Source organism: Hordeum vulgare, chromosome 2H, assembly GCF_904849725.1.
Source record: "Hordeum vulgare subsp. vulgare chromosome 2H, MorexV3_pseudomolecules_assembly, whole genome shotgun sequence".
Taxonomy (NCBI): Eukaryota; Viridiplantae; Streptophyta; class Magnoliopsida; order Poales; family Poaceae; genus Hordeum; species Hordeum vulgare.
In genome coordinates this window covers 354,755,282-354,764,920 of record NC_058519.1, presented here as the reverse complement: position 1 = coordinate 354,764,920, position 9,639 = coordinate 354,755,282, and positions in this window count along the sequence as shown.

The window sequence follows — 9,639 nt, the reverse complement described above, 5'->3', positions numbered from 1 at the left end:
AGTTGTAATTGGTGTGGATAGGTACGAGTCGTGTAGGAGTCGGACACATTGTATCCTAGGCCTCTTATATATCGAGGGGCACCACACATTGTAACCGATGACGATCGGATAGCAATAGGTACGCGGGGGAGCTGGCGACTTGTGCCGGCTCTCGGGCGGTCGGTGTTGCGGTATCTTGGGGAGGAGCGCTCGTAGTCATGCCCCGGGGATGTAGCCATATCGGTGAACCTCGCTAACAAATATCGTGCCTCGGTGTGTCATCTATGATCTTGCATTAGCGTTTTATTCGACACAAATATAACAAAAACGACATAGGAGGCAGCTCGGGGGAAATCCTGATCCATCCAGCGGGTGGCTCGGGCACTAACTGGAACTTCGCTCATGGTCGTGCGGACGAAGCGGAGCGGACGGCTCGACGCTTCCATGTGCGGCAGAGGCTGCGGGCTGTGGTTGGCTGGGATGGATCCGAGGAGGAAGGAGGAGACGGCTGCTGTTGGCTCGATATGGAAAACTAGGTGGGGCGGCGACGTTGTTGGGATGGAAATGGTTAGCTAGGGTTAGGGTAGGATTAGACTACATTTCGTATATAAATAGCCACTATTTTCTACATGAGGTCTAGTTGGCCCTCCGATCTCAATCGAACGGTCACGAAAAAAGGCTAGGGGGTCCTATTGAAAAATTGAAGACAATTTGCAGTAAAACGGGGTTGATCCGGATCCAACAGTCACGACCGTCCGGTTCGGATCCCGAAACGTTCCAGACTAGGTTGCGGGCAGGTCGGTGCACTGTGCAGAGAGGCTAGGCGGGGATGAGAGGAAAAACGGGCAACCCAGCGAAAGAGTTTGAAACAAAAAAAAACGTCCGACGATGGGCCGACTATAGTGTCGCTATAGGTTTAACGGTTCGGCTTTCAAACGAACTCCGATTGCGATGAAATTTGGCAGCAAGCCTACCTACATTAGAACAAGACCGCACGCCAAGTTTCAACCCAATCCGAGAATATTTTATATGCACTTTTAAAAACAATGTTTTATTGATGTCGCACGCGCGTGCGTGTGTGGTCGGGCTCAATACGGTCAACGACGAACACGAAGAGAACCAACAACTAATAAAAGAATCATGTTTTGAAAACTGCCGACAACGGAGTGCCGATGCAATGCGAATGATGCGATGATGAATGAGACAGACAAATAGTAACATGGCGACAACAGAATAAAAAGGGAATCTTTGCGAGCGTTGGTCTCGGGCTGTCACAACAAAACACCACGCTAGAAAGGCTGAGCCTTCCACCTTTGAAAGGACGTGGATGTCGCTTAGAGGGGGGTGAATAGGCTCTTTAAAATAATTACGGTTTAGGCTTGAACAAATGCGGAATAAAACTAACGTTTAATTTGGCAAGCACAAAACCTAAAACAATTAGGCTCACCTATGTGCACCAACAACTTATGCTATGCAAGATAAACAACTAAGTGATAGCAATATATATGACAAGAAACAATATGGCTATCACAAAATAAAGTGCATAAGTAAAGGGTTCGGGTAAGAGATAACCGAGGCACGCGGAGGCGGTGATGTATCCCAAAGTTCACACCCTTGCGGATGCTAATCTCCGTTTGGAGCGGTGTGGAGGCACAATGCTCCCCAAGATGCCGACTAAGGCCACCGTAATCTCCTCATGCCCTTGCACAATGCAAGGTGCCGTGATTCCACTAAGGGACCCTTGAGGGCGGTCACCGAACCCGTACAAACAAGGTTGGGGCAATGTCCACAACTTAATTGGGGACACCGATGCTTGCCCGGAGCTTTACACCACAATGATTGAGCTCTGAGGCACCACCAAGCTTCTAGGACGCCAAAGCATCCACAAAGGACAATCTCTAGGGGTACCAAGTACCCAAGGGTAATAAGCTTCTCAACTTCTCACTTCCACGTATCACCGTGGAGAACTCAAACCGATGCAACTAATGCAATGGAAAGAACACACGAAGTGGTCAAGTCCCTCAAACTCAAATCTCTCCACAACAACAAAAGCTATGGAGAATATGAGAGGAAGAACAAGGAGCTCACAAAGAACTCCAAGATCAAGATCGAAGGGGTTCCCCTCACATAGAGGAGAAAGTGATTGGTGGAGATGTCGATCTAGATCTCCTCTCTCTTTTCCCTCAAGAACTAGCAAGAATCATTGGAGGATTGAGAGTTAGCAAGCTCTGAGAAGGTCAACAATGGGGGAAGAACACGAGCACAACAGATGGATAAGGTCCAATGGGGAAGAATACCTCCTTTATATAGTGGGGGAAAATAATCCAACAGTTACCCCCACTCACAACCCGACCGGAGTGGTACTACCACTGCTAGGAGCGGTACTACCGCTGCCAGAACGTCCGAGGGAGCGGTACTACCACTAGGGAGCGGTAGTAAAAAATTACTACCGCTGGATACTGAAACTGTCATAACTTTCGCATACAAACTCCGAATCGAGCAAACTCCAGCTTGTTGAATTGATGACGACAAGAGCTATCCAACAGCGAAATCAAATCTTAAGAACATGCAATTATGAGAATGCCAATGATATAGAGATGTGAGACCTCTATGAATGAAGAACCAACAAAAACATCCAACATCGAAAACATCATAGAAGATGCATATGGACTCCGTTTTCGATGAACTCGAGCTTGTCATGAAGATGACCATAAGCTCTAAAACTCACAAGGAGAAACACCAAACAAGAACCAAGATATGATGCAAGGATGCAAATGGTTTGGGATCTCAATGACCGATATGATCAAGCTACTCACTTGAGAGTCCCCCTTGACAGTACAACAATAGGAAAACTGTGACAACCCAAGATCGACGCCCCAGAAGATTCCCCTATTTTTCGTTGTCGCCGTGTTTTTATTTTGTTTGCCGCTTTCATCATTGCATCATCCGCATCATCTGCATTGTATCAGCATCTCCTTGTCGCCAGTTTTCAAAACCTGCATCTCTTATTAGTTGCCGGTTCTCTCCGTGTTCGTCGTTGACCGTGTTGAGCCCGGCCACACTCGCACACGCCCACGACATCGTCAAAACCTTTATTTTAAAAGTGTGTATAAAACTTTCTCGGATTGGGTTGAAACTTGGTGTGTGGTCTTATATTAATATAGGTAGGCTGCCTACTAATTTTCGTCGCAATCGGAGTTCGTCTGGTACCCGAACGGTCAACCGTAGCGGCACCGTATTTGGTTATCATCGTACGTTTTTTCGTATTTTTAAATCACGTTGTCGGGTGCCCGTTTTCCCTCTCATCTCCGGCTAGCATACTCTACACAGCCACTTAGCCCGTCCCCGCGTTCGAGACCATTCGATTTGGATCGCACGGTTGAAACCGGGGCGAAAAACTGCTAACCCTATCCCCGTTTGCCTATAAATAGATGTCCTAACCTGCCTAATAAGGCAAACCCTAGCGCTTGCCTCGATTCCCGCGCCCACCAACCTCAGCAACCGCCACCCTAGCGCCCTCTCTCCCCTTAGCCGCCGCCGGTCCGCTTTGGCCCATAACCGGCCCTCCTGGCGCGAAGCCGCCGCCGCCCCAAGCCGAGCGAGCCAGCGCCAGCTCCTCCCTACTCCCTTGCCCCATGCCTCGCCGCCTCGCCTCGACGTCGGCCAGCCATGCCCCGCCGCGCGCCGCCTCCCCGCGTGCCCCGCTACCGCATCCCTCCAGCTGTCCCCTCGCGCCACCCTTCGTTGGAGCGCTGTCGCTCGCGCCGATTTGATCTGGATCGGGCAGCGCTCGCGTTGGCGGCCGCCGAACTTCTCGGCCACAACATCGAAGGCCTAGCCTCGCGCCGCTCGTGGGTCACGCCTCCCAACACCGCCAAGGCCCAGTGTCGCCACGCCTCACCCTCGGCCTTTTCCAGCGGCCCGTCCCCAGCGCCTAGCCGGCCTGCTCCCATGGGCCGCGGCCTGCCAAGCCCCGGAGCCGGCCAACTCCACATCTCCAGATCCAGCTGAGGTGCCCAAGGTGAGCTGCCCCTCTATCCCTTGCCTGTGGTGCAAGTTAGTAAGCTGCGCCCTCCCCAGTTCGACCCGTTTAGGTTTTTATTAGGTTTCGCGAATTTAGTAATTTCAGGAAATTCTAGATTTTCAAACGTCCGTAGATATTAAACCGTGCATCGGACCGCCATGTATTATATATGTAACTCATGTAGTATTTTGCGTAGATTTTGATTTTACAACTTGCATGCATGTTTGAAGTGGTTTGAACTGTTGTTTGTCTAGTTTTGCATGCTGTCCTAATATGTTAGATATCCCATATTTATTTTTGGGCGTGTCCGGATTGTCCAAATTTCATAGATAAAATGTTCATGTTGTTCGGTACCCTTTTCCATGTACTTTATAGTAGTTGCTTGTATTTTTGTGTGCACGTTCCGTCATTAGTTTGCTATATCGTGTTTAGGACATATTCTCGCATATATGTGTGGCCCTAGTTTATTTTTTCGAACCCCACATATTATATATGTTTTCGGGGTAGAAATATCCATAGAATTTAACTGTGCATTTAATTTTGTCTTTTGAGAAAATTAGTTTGCATGATATTTCTGCCATGTTGCCCTCTTGTCTATTTTGTGGGATTTATTCCGTGCGTAATATGCATGAGTTGTGTACTAGAGATATGCTCTTGGATATGCATGTTAGCACCTGGTAATTTTGGTTGCAATAGAAATCCATGTTTAGGTGTTGTTTGCTTGTTGTCAACATGCCAGAAAATAGTGCTGATTTGGAGATGCTGAAATATTTCTAAGTCTAAAATCTGTTATATTTTGTTGTTGTCTTGCCATGAGTTTTGCTAGTGATCTATAACTCCTTTGAGGTTCGTGCAATGGAGTTAGTTGCAGTCTTTAAGATTCTCTAGTATGCGGTAGATTTTCATGCCATTTGGTGGCCTGTAGCATATAGTTTTGCTACTGTCAATATGCCTTCAGATCGAAAACTGCACTGTCAAAACTGATATTTTCACTAAGTCTGAAACTGTGTGTGAGATGCCATTTTGTGAGTTCTTTTCCTACTGATGCATACCGCTATGCTAGATGTTATTAGTAGGGGGTTGAAGTGCATCTTGACTAATACTGTCTCATGCCTTGCTTGAGCATTTTAGATTTATGTAGCTTGTTGTTTTGGGGTGTAGAAAATGCCATGTTGCTGTTTTTGCCAGATTATGACTATTTCTTGTGTAGCTTGTAATTGTTGAACCGTTGATCCGTTTTGATCGTGCCCTATTTGAAACTTGCTTAGAATCTCGTTTAGTTTCCTATTATGTTGCTGCCTTCTTGTTTTGGTATGTTCGTGGCTGTTTTGCATACATATTGCATTCATAGCATCATATCTTGCAGTGATCATATCTTTTGAACCGTAGCTCCATTGGAGATATTCCATATGTGTAAATTGATTGGAACGACGCGTGGAATCACGTGAACCACTTTATTTTTCTGTTTAACAAATATTAAAATGTGTTAGTTCAGATGTGGACAGAATTATAAATTAACATATGAAGTCATCGCAGAGATGCTATATGTCGTTTCCGACCTCATTTAAAATGCCTAGACAGGTAGAATAATTACGCTTCACCTCTTGCCATGTTTAACCACATTTAATTCTGCCATGTACCTAATCGGGATAGAACTAAATAATTCGTATGTGGAGTTTCGTCAATATGCAACTCGTTTGATTGTTGTGAATTGATATTCCATGTCTTGCATATATTCAACCGCTCATGCATCATTTGTATTGTGCATCGCATGGTGAATATCGTTTGTTGATTCTTGTTTCCGGTTTCCTTCGTCTCGATAGAGGTCCACAAGCGTGTCGGAAAGTTAGGATCCGTTCGACTACATCGGTTCGTCTGCTTCTCGGAGTCGTTCTTCTTCCAAGCTGGATCTGAGGCAAGATGGCCATTTCCCTAGATACCATTACTATCATTGCCATGCTAGTTTTATCATTTTTATCGTTATGTATCGCTGCCTACCATTTGTTAAATATCATTCTCCCAACATTGCCATGAAAACCTTCAACCTGTTCACAACCTAGCAAACCACTGATTGGCTATGTTACCGCTTGCTTAACCATGTGTTAGTGTTGCTAGTTGCAGGTGTAGTTGCTTCCATGTGATAACATGGCTTCCTTGTTATATCACCATATTAAATACTATTTAATTTAATGCACCTATATACTTGGTAAAAGGTGGAAGGCTCGGCCTTTCTAGCCTGGTGTTTTGTTCCACCTTTGCCCCCTTAGTTTCGGCTAAATGAGCGCTCCTGACATGCTTGGGGTTGTTAGGGGACCTCCTAGATTCTCGTTTTGGGATAAAACTCGTTTGGCAAGGCCCAACATTGGTATTGTATTTGCCTAACATAATAATTTTGTTAATGCTGAAAAACATAGGGAGTTATCTCTACCCGAGGAGTAATTCAACATAATACAGGGAGGGCCAGTGCTCATGGTGCTGGTCCAAAACAAAGCCACTTGTGGGGCCACCGGGGCAACTCGGGGATGTCTATCCGTCCACCATACGTAGTGCTCATCCGTCGTGTCCTGAGAACGAGATACGCGACTCCTATCGGGATTGTCGACACGCCGGGCGGCCTTGCTGGACTTGTTTTACCTTTATCGAGCATCTTGTGCGAGGGATCTCGAGGATGCTTTGAGATAACTCGAGGTTGAGGTTTTCCAATAGGGATCCGAGGATATCACGGGTTCCCTGATCGAGGTCATTCCTTCGGAGCGTGTGGTAGTTTGTGATGGACTAGTTGGAGCACCCTGATACGTCTCCAACGTATCTATAATTTTTGATGGTTCCATGCTATTATCTTGTCAAACTTTGGATGTTTTGTATGCCTTTTATAACATTTTTGGGACTAACTTATTAACTCGGTGCCAAGTGCCATTTCCTATTTTTTCCGTGTTTTTGACCCTTTTTAGAGGAGAATTTTAAACGGTGTCCAAACGGAACAAAACTTTCGAAAAGTTTTTTTCCGGAACAGAAGATACGCAGGGGACGTGAGAACCAAGGCAGAGACCACCAGGGGAGGCCACAAGCCCCCTAGGCGCGGCCAGGGGGCCCACGCCTAGAAGGCTTGTGGGCCCCCTGTGGCTCGTCTGCCCTACCTCTTCGGCCTATAAATTCCCGAAAAATCCAAAACTGCGTGAGAGATCCACGAAAATACTTTTCCGCCGCCTCAAGCTTCTGTCTCTGCAAGATCCCATCTGGGGCATGTTCTGGGGCCCTGCCGGAGGGGGGATTCGGATATGGAGGGCTTCTTCATCAACACCATGGCCTCTCCGATGATTCGTAAGTAGTTCACCATAGACCTTCGGGTCCATAGCTAGTAGCTAGATGGCTTCTTCTCTCTCTTGGATCTTCAATACAAAGTTCTCCATGATCTTCATGGAGATCTATCCGATGTAATATTCTTTTGCGGTGTGTTTGTCGAGATTCGATGAATTGTTGATTTATGATCAGATTATCTATGAATCTTATTTGAGTTTCTTCTGATCTCTTATATGCATGATTTCATATCCTTGTAATTCTCTTCGAGTTGTGGGTTTTGTTTGGCCAACTTGATCTATGATTATTGCAATGGGAGAAGTGCTTGGTTTTGGGTTCATACCATGCGGTGACCTCTCACAGTGACAGAAGGGGCAGCGAGGCACGCATCATGTTGTTGCCATCAAGGGTAAAAAGATGGGGTTTACATCATTGGTTTGAGTTTATCCCTCTACATCATGTCATCTTGCTTAAGGCGTTACCCTGTTCATCATGAACTCAATACACTAGATGCATGCTGGATAGCTAACGATGTGTGGAGTAATATTAGTAGATGCAGAAAGTATCGGTCTACTTGTCTCGGACGTGATGCCTATATGTACGATCATTGCCTTAGATATTGTCACGACTTTGCGCGGTTCTATTAATTGCTCGACAGTAATTTGTTCATCCACCATAATATTTGCTATTTTGAGATAAGCCTCTAGTGAACACTATGGCCCCCGGGTCTACTTCACATCATATTTTCAGCCTTACACTTTTACTTCGTTGCACTTTCCGCCTTCAGATCTCACTTTGCAATAAATCTTGAAGGGATTGACAACCCCTTTATAGCGTTGGGTGCAGGGTCGTTTGTGTTTTCGCAGGTACTCTGGACACTTGGCTTGATTATCCTACTAGATTGATACCTTGGTTCCCAAACTGAGGGAAATACTTACTGCTCCTGTGCTGCATCACCCTTTCCTCTTAAAGGGAAAACCAACGCAAGCTCAAGAGGCAGCACACCCCTGCAGGGTTAAATCTTTCGTAAAGTCGTGCCCGTAGTTATGTGTCAACGTGGAAACTTTGTTTAACATCAAGTTCTAGATAACTTGAAATTAACTTAATTAAAACTTGCCAACTGTGTGTGTAACCGTAACTGTGTTTTTCATGAGATCCTTCTCCGATCGAGGACACGGTGGGGTTATGTTAGACGTAAGTAGGTGTTCAAGATCATTCATTTGATCATCAGTGGTTCACGTCTGCTATGCGTAGATCATCCCCCTCTTTATTCTTGTACTCGTAAGTTAGCCACCTCATATATGCTTAATCGCTTTCTGCAGCCTCACCACTTAACCATACCTCACCCATTAAGCTTTGCTAGTCTTGATACCTTTGGAAATGAGATTGCTGAGTCCCCTGTGGCTCACATATTACTACAACACCAGTTGCAGGTACAGTTAAGGAATATTAAGACGTGAGCGCGATAATTGTTCATTTGGAGTTTCTTCTTCTTCCTCTTCGTCGATCTAGGATGGGTTCTAGGCCGGCAGCCTGGGATTGCAAGGATGGACGTCATACTTTTATCATTTGTTTTTGTCCATCGTCGAACCCTTCTATTCTTCATGATTTTTTATGTATTGTACTGATGTGACTCTGATGTAGCTTGTGGCGAGTGTAAGCCAATTCCATATTTCTCATCTTTTCAGTACATGTACTTGTAACGATATCCATTCTTGCAAAACGACGAGATGCGCTTCTATACCTGTCGAGGCCCTCAGGCCAAAATAAGGATAGGATCGCATCTTGGGTGTTACAAGTTGGTATCAGAGCAGTACCGACCTAGGAGCCCCCTTGATTGATCGAACTTGGCCGAGTCGAGTCTACTGAGAAACTGCTTTGAGTCTAGTTATATATCGGAGAGTAGGATTCTTTTTTCTCCTCTTCTATGCTATGGTGAGGAATCTTGACGTAATAATTTTAATTCTACTCCTCTTCTCACTCAATTTTTTTTAGGATCACGCGGATATTTTTGGAATCTATATGATGTCGATATGAAGGAGTTCTATCTTGGTGCCTCCTGTCTGACTTGATTTCTTCTGGGGAGTTGAGCTCCACGGATTCTTGAGCACATCACTACCATTCAGATTTATTAGTATCTCACAACGAAGGGTGTTCGAAATTGCTTCAATACTAGTAGTGACGAGAGGAGTCCGGCTTCCTCAGTACTGGTGCAGATAGATCCAGATGTATCGCTATACTTAGTATCACTGTGATACGAGAATCTGAGACATATGAGTTTCCGAGATCTCTGGTTATGTGTTGACGAATGTGATACACTGGACGGGTTAGTATAGGAG